The following is a 7,562-nucleotide window of genomic DNA, read 5'->3' on the forward strand; positions in this document are numbered from 1 at the left end:
CCCCCAAAGTATATGGTCTGAAGGTATACATGTCCACACCAAGTGTTTTTATCTAGATCAGAGACTAGAGAAAGTGCAGTAAAAATGTCTAAGCAGCCTTCTGAAAATGGTAGTTCTTTTAGTGTGCGACCACTTCAACTGCATGTAATAGGGGCAACAAAAAAGCCAGGTACTTTTATCCAACTGCTAAAACTGGACATTTCAATTAAGAGATGTCTGGATGGTGGCAACCAAACCAAACCAAAATTTCCCACACATTGAATGAAATGACCAACAATTTCACAGGTGTGTGAATGGGCGAAAAATTCATGGGAATTAACAAAACACACCAGGGGGGTTGCCAAGTCTTTCAAGAAATGTGGAACCAGTAATGCCCTTGATAGCAATGGAGATGATGTATTCTTTGAAGGAAGCAAAAGTTAAAATAAAAACAATAATAATGACAAGTTTTTAGAGTTCTAAAAATAAGCAAAAGCTTTGTTTTACCCTAAACTTTTTTTTTGTTTTTTTTGTTTAGTGAGCACTTCTGAATGTGCGTTTAATTACCTGCAATAAATATTTTTTTTCTAAAATCTGCTTTTAAAACATGGATACATGAAATGGTTCATCTCTCTCTCTCTCAAACACACATGTTTAAAATTCACAATGAAACTTGCTGCAGGAGTTAAATTGTTACACTGATTTATAATTTTTTGAACTATCAGTATTATAGTATTTCTTAAATATAACAACAATGGGTATAATCATTGGGTGTGATCTATATAAATCTCATTCTAACGACAAATAAAGCAGCTTTGTTGGATGCCCATATCTTAGTTTCTATGAGGAGTAAGTGGAATTTGCTGAGTAGTTAAAAAAAAATTAAGTTGTGCAGCTATGAAAACTTTTACTTCTTGTTCACTATATAATGTTGTTCTTGTATTTAAGAATTCTCTTCAGCTTCATAACATATGCCAATTAAATAAAGGAATGCTAGCTGATTTGAATGTGCATATGATCCCCAACTTAATTAGAGATGACAAACTATAAAAATACTGAAATCCTGCTTGACCACATTATTGTGGGTAGTACTAAAACATGAAAAACATAAATATTCTGGATTTTTGAAAAATTTAAAATTACATAAAAATTAAATTAAAAAACTGTACACATTTTAATTAAAAACCGCGTGTAAAAAAAACGAGTGATGGAGTGATGAAAACACTTGATGGTATGAAATGTAAGATGTCAGCTAAGACAGGAAGGCGATATTAAACATATCATTATATCGAAGTTAAGGTGAGTTATAACATTAAGGTAGCATTACACAAAACACATAAAAGTACTTACCTACTCCTAGGGAGATTTAAACTACAAGAGCAGAGGCATAACACAGTCCAAGTGACAGCATTCACCGCAGTGGCGACGGAACATGAAGCCTATCACCGAAGCTGTGCTTCTGTGCCTACAATGACGAATGACAGTGAATTCATTACCTATAAGAGCTAACTGTATACAATGCCTTAAACTATTCAACAAAATACAACAGCAAAGTTTAAAAAATTCATATTTGATATAATACCTATCCCCCGTAATGCCAAAAGGGGCAAAGGGGAAGATTCTTCCTCTACCCTAGGGCACAGGATTACGTCAGGTTCAATCAAAACCATCCTTACTGCGCAGCATCGTTATTCAAGAAAAATAGTGCAATGGGCAGATTCAATTATTCACAAAAATAAACGAAACGTGAAAGTAGCATGAAACTCATCATAGTTCAGTATTAGTAATATCACAGTACTAATGCCCCCCTGTTTATCTCTGTTTCTTTTGGTAAACCACCGCGGTGTAATACAATTGTATTATGGCAGAAGCAAAATGGCAGACACTGATTTTACCTATATGGGAGAGGTTTGCACAACTCTTATTTTAAATCTTTCCATCGCGCGTTCCTGCGGCTCCCGCCACTGTTAGTTCACTACTTGCTCACCAGAAAATGTGCAAAGTTTTAAAGAAAAAAAAATTATATATATTTATTTATTTAATTAGTTATATTAAAAATGAATATTAAAAATAAATAAATTAATACAAAACATATTCTTATGCAATATATATTATTAACAAATTAAGAACAGTGTTATATTCTGGTGATCTTCGGTACAGTGCTTTGCAGGCACTGATATACATTCCCGCCTAAAAGTTCGGAATCGCATTTAATTTTAATTAATTTTCAAAACTCTTATTAAAATAGGAGCAACTTCTTTACCATTTTTTATTAAAATATTTTCTATTATGTATAAAAATCAAAAAACCATAAATAATATGAAAGAAATTTCTAGAATATTTAAGAATATCCCAGAAGGATGCAGTAGACTCCTTAATGTGGTAGAACACTGTAGACGACAATTGAATGTGGTTCTTATTATTATTATTGCTCTTATATATTATTTTCTCCCTGATTGGAGGTTCCACCTCGTGACGGGTATTGCTACCAAGTACACAGGGTGGTTGTTGTTATGTCGGGTGTTGGTCGAGGATCTCTCTGACTATCCTACAGGTGTTCAGGATTGCGACTTTCTGGAGTACCTTGTAGGTGTTCGCTGGGAGACGTATTGCTTCTACGCTGTTATGTTGGGTATTTGAACAAAACCTGTGGTTGAAAGGATGAACGGGATGGTCGTTACTTGTTGCATATGCCAGACCACTTTGATCTCCTGTCTTAGGTTCGTGTACTTACCATTTAGAGAGAGGCGCTGACTCTCTTTAAAAATTACAGCTGTGAATTGCAGGTTCCGAAAAAGCGATAAGTGTTTGCCTTTTTGTTTACCTAATTGTTATTTTAAATTGAACTTTATACGTATTCTTATAGTTATAGTTACGCTGGTTATTTTTATTTTTAATTTAGATAAAGAGTTTTTGTAGATTACTACTTAATATACGTAAAACTGTTATTTCGTTCGAATCTTGCAGCCATTGTTTTTGTATAGAGTAGTAGGCAATTCAAACTTCTAATTGTGGTAACTAGATAGTTCTAACGTAAAATTATATAACGTAATGCGCATCGCTGCATTTAGGATTCTATTAGATAGCGTAGTATTGACAATTAATTAATTAAATTTATTGATCTTATTAATTTAAAATATCATGCCCCAGACTAGAGCAGCAAAGCAACGGACACAAAGTGGCAGGAGTGCTGTGACTCGGGAGAGAACTGAGGGGGGCGATTCTCCAACGCATCACAGCGTAAAAAAATGTGCACCTTGCGAAATGTTTTCCGAACTCTCTGGAACAGAACACGATCTAGCCAAGGATGTCTTTGTGTGTGCCAGGTGCAGAGAGTGTCTAGAAAATAGGCATCAACTCAGGGAAATATTTTTCAAGGTTTAGGCCTAAATGGTTATAAAATGAACTAATAAGACTCTTGACAGAGAAGAAAAATTCTTGGGATGCATATAAATTATCAAGCAACTCAGAAGCCTATAGCAGATATAAGCTGGTCTGTAATCAGGTCACAAAGGAGGTTAGGTAGGCTAAGGCAGATAACGAGAAATCTTTGGCAAAGGATGCTAAGAAACACAGCAAGGATTTCTTTAATTATATAAACTCTAAAATGAAGGGGATTAATCTGATTGGTCCACTTGATATCGATTGTTCGACTGTTGATGATCCTGCTCAGATAGCAAACAAACTGAATGATTATTTTGCATCAACATTCACACATGAGAAGTTATTAAGTTTTGAAAATGGCAGAAGGTTATCAAATTGTAGCAGGGTGCTTAACGATTTTGCAATAACTGAGAGCAAAGTGGAGGAGAAATTGTTGAAGTTAAGCATAAGAAAGGCACCTGGGGTGGATGGGATCTATCCAGTTATATCAAAGGAGGCGGCAAAGTAACTAAGCAAACCCTTAGTCATAATTATGAGAGCATCCTTGGACTCAGGGGAGGCCCTCACGGACTGGAGATGTGCAAATGTATTCCCAATTCACAAAGGAGGATCGAAGGGTGATACTAGTAATTACAGACCAGTTAGTTTAACTTCTGTTCCCGATAAAATAATGGAGTCACTGGTTAAAGATGCATTGCAGGATCATCTAGACAAGACAGCAGCAATAATTCAGACACAGCATGGCGTTTGTAAAGGGTAAGTCTTGTCTGAGAAAATTGATAGGATATTATGATGTGGTTACAAAGGAACTGGATGCAAAAAATAATTTTGGTATCATATATTTGGATTTCAGGAAAGCTTTTGACACTGTTGCGCATGGAAGACTATTGTACAAATTGGAGCAGAATGGTATTAAGGGTAAGTTGCTACAATGGATAAAAGGATGGTTCAGTGGGAGAAGACAGAGGGTGGTAATCAATGGGTGCTGCTCTTCGTGGACTAATGTTATTAGTGGAGTCCCACAGGGTTCGGTGTTGTGTCCACTGTTCTTTCGTATATTTATCAATGATATTGATGAAGGTATATCAGGCTTAATGTCAAAGTTTGCAGATGATACAAAGGTTGGCAAGGTTGTTAATGACAGTAATGGCAGTGTGCTACTGGAACAGTATCTAGAAAATTTGGGCAGATGGGCTAAGAAGTGGCAACTGAAGTTTAACCTTAACAAATGCAAAGTGCTGCATATGGGTAGAAGTAACCCCAGAGAAACGTACCAACTGAGTGGTACTACACTTAAGGTGGTAGAAAATGAAAAAGACCTGGGAGTAATTGTGCAGTCAGATATGAAGTTTTCTAAGCAATGCAGACAGGCTGCCAGGCAGGTCATCGGGTTTTATCAATGATATATAGGAATTTTGCTAGCAGGGAAAAGGAGGTGATTGTCCCTCTGTATAAGGCAATGGTTAGGCCACGCCTTGAATACTGCGTACAGGTCTGGAGGCCTCATTTTAGGAAGGATGTAGATTTGCTTGCACGTGTACTGAGAAGAGCAACAAGATTGGTGAGTGGAATTAAGGGATCCTCTTACCAAGAGAGGCTTAAGTTCTGCAAATTGCAGTGGCTGGGGACTAGGCACCTGCGCAGTGATCTGATTGAAGTGTATAATGCCTTGAATGGGTTGAGCACGCTGAATTCTGATGGGATCCTTTCACTTGTTCAGATTACGAACCTAAGGGGGCATAAATTCAAATTAAGAAAAGACAGATGTAGAATAGATGAGCGGAAATTTGACTTTAGCCAACAGGTGGTTAATTGCTGGAACAAACTTCCATCTGTCGTTGTGGAAGTTGATAGGTTAAATAAATTTAAAGAGGAATTGGATAGGCATTTGGAGGGAACGGTGTGAATTTTTTTTTTTTTTTTTTTTTTTTTTTTGGCTGATGCTGCATAATCTCATACACTTGCTTTTTTGCATCACATGCCACTACTACTACTACTACTTCCTGATTTTTTCTCCATGGGTTTTCTGCAGGTTGCCAGTGTTGGGTACCGCTATGTCAATCAGATAGATAGCCTTTTTCTTCTTGTCCACAAGGGTGATGTCTGTTCTGTTGTGCGGGATTGTCCTATCCGTTATTATTGCACGGTCTCAGTACAGATTGTAGATTGGTGTTTAGTACTGCCTGGGGTTCGTACTTGTAGTACAGTACACTTTCTTCGACCAACTGGTATTTCCTTGCTAGCTTCTGATGTATTATTATTATTAGCGATATGGTGCAAGGAAGCCTCAGGCTTATGCTGCACCAGCCAAAAAAAATTCCCGAGTTTCCCTGGGAGAGAGCGAGAGAGAGAGAGAGAGAGAGAGAGAGAGAGAGAGAGAGAGAGAGAGAGAGAGAGAGAGAGAGAGAGAAGTAGAAAGGAATCACAAAGGAAGAGAAGAATGATGATATCTAGCTCAGGACCCTGAGTTTGCCAAGATCATACTCGTGAGATGTGAGCCACTGTGGGTAGATGACTCTAGAATATTTCTAAAAAATGGGAATATTGTTTGGATATTAAAGAAGATTGTGGATGATTACAGAGGTTTTGCAATAATATAAATAGAGGCATAAGACCTGTAACTTATAAAATCGAACACCCATCATGTAAGTTTTGTGTATTTCGTAAACATCATGGCAAGAAATAAGGAATTGAATGTCGAAAACAGAAATAGTATTATAATTCTGTTTCATGAGAAATATTGGAAAAACACTGTGTGTTTCATTTAAAGGAGTAAAATCTACCATTCGATAATTCAAGGAGACTGGCAGTTCAAAGGACAGCCCAAGTTCAGGACGATCACGCGGAAGCCTAGATAAGACCACAGCACTGATTTCTAAACGCAATCGGCAGCTTACTGCACCTGAAATTCGAGAGTTGAATAGCAGCAGAGCAACCCTCGTATCTATATCCATTGTAAAATTTCATCTTAACAAGCAGGACTTCATGATCGTGTAGGCAACAGCTTGTATTTTCATTTATGAAGTGTTTTCAGTTTGATTGCTTGCATTAACATTGAAAAACTTCCTGCGATTAAAAGCAGCATTGCAGAAGGTTTGAAGAGCCTGGAAATTGTTGACAGAAATGAGTATCTTCTCACATCCGGGACACAAGTTTTGGTACTATTGCCTTAAGAGCAAATCTTAGGTCCTCATAAATGGAGCATTCAAAAAATACGTGAGGGGGAGTCTTTCGGTAGCCAACATCAAGGAGACTGTATTAGAAAGTCTGAATTGGGAGAGTTTTGCGTTAAGCAAACCATGTACAGTTAGCATATATATGTTGTCTCAAAAATACACGGCATAACTTCAGGAATGAGTTCCTCATATGTAGACAATAAAAATATTTTATATCAACACAGTTCCGGAAATGCTTGGTTTCCGAGTTTTGAAAGTCTGTCTATGACACTTAACTGTTCACATCACCTTATAGTAATTGTTAAAAATGTCTACCTTCTGACTGAATACAGGCCTCACATCGGCGTCTCATGGACTCGCGAAGGCGATGCCAAATTCCTGGCATGTTTCGTACTGTCTCACAACCTGCCACAATTCGATTGCGGAGAATTTCCACATCAGCTAGCGGAGTCGAATACACCAATGACTTTAAATGGCCCCACAAGAAGAAATCTAGTGGGTTTAAATCAGTGCGCGTGGAAGCCTGGCAGTTGGTCCACCCCACTACTTCAGGAGTCGTCCTCTGTCGGCAGCACGAGGTGTAAAGGTCCCATGTTCATAAAGGCGGCGATGGATACCTTCAAATGTTTACCTGTCTGGACATCTTCGTTCTGGGAACCTTACGTGGTACAAACGACGAGCCTTCAGAGCATTGCCGTCCGCCATTCTGTACATAAAGTGCATATCCACTTGCTCCTGATTTGAGTACATGGTCGGAATGGAACGGAAAACCACCAGATTCTGTCAGTACCTTGTGATGAAGGAAATCACCTCCGGGAAATAAGACATTCCAGTTAATAACTCGGGAACCAAGCATTTCCAGAACTATGTTGATATAAAATATTTTTACAGTCTACATATGAGGAACTCATTCCTGAAGTTATGCTGGGTATTTTTGAGACACCTTGTATACGAGGTAAACAGTGAGGATGAAAACCATTTTCTGGCGGATGATGAAAGTAGTGCAGTAACGTCGGGAACGAA

General features: G+C 37.8%; 1 protein-coding gene across 2 annotated transcripts in view; it reads right to left on the minus strand.

The window, feature by feature from the left end:
- Positions 1 to 1,668, minus strand: part of LOC150078439 (uncharacterized) — a 308,908-nt gene extending 307,240 nt beyond the window's left edge. For both annotated transcript variants that reach the window (XM_090384725.1, XM_090384724.1), the window contains exons 1-2: positions 1,562 to 1,668; positions 1,330 to 1,444 (exon numbers count right to left, since the gene is read on the minus strand). The gene's annotated coding sequence lies outside the window, so the exon portion shown is untranslated. The remainder of the gene's footprint in view (positions 1 to 1,329; positions 1,445 to 1,561) is intronic.
- Positions 1,669 to 7,562: the final 5,894 nt, after the last annotated feature.

The sequence above is a fragment of the Mastigoproctus giganteus genome, chromosome 11 (assembly GCF_048544385.1).
Source record: "Mastigoproctus giganteus isolate SK-2022 chromosome 11, ASM4854438v1, whole genome shotgun sequence".
NCBI lineage: Eukaryota > Metazoa > Arthropoda > Arachnida > Uropygi > Thelyphonidae > Mastigoproctus > Mastigoproctus giganteus.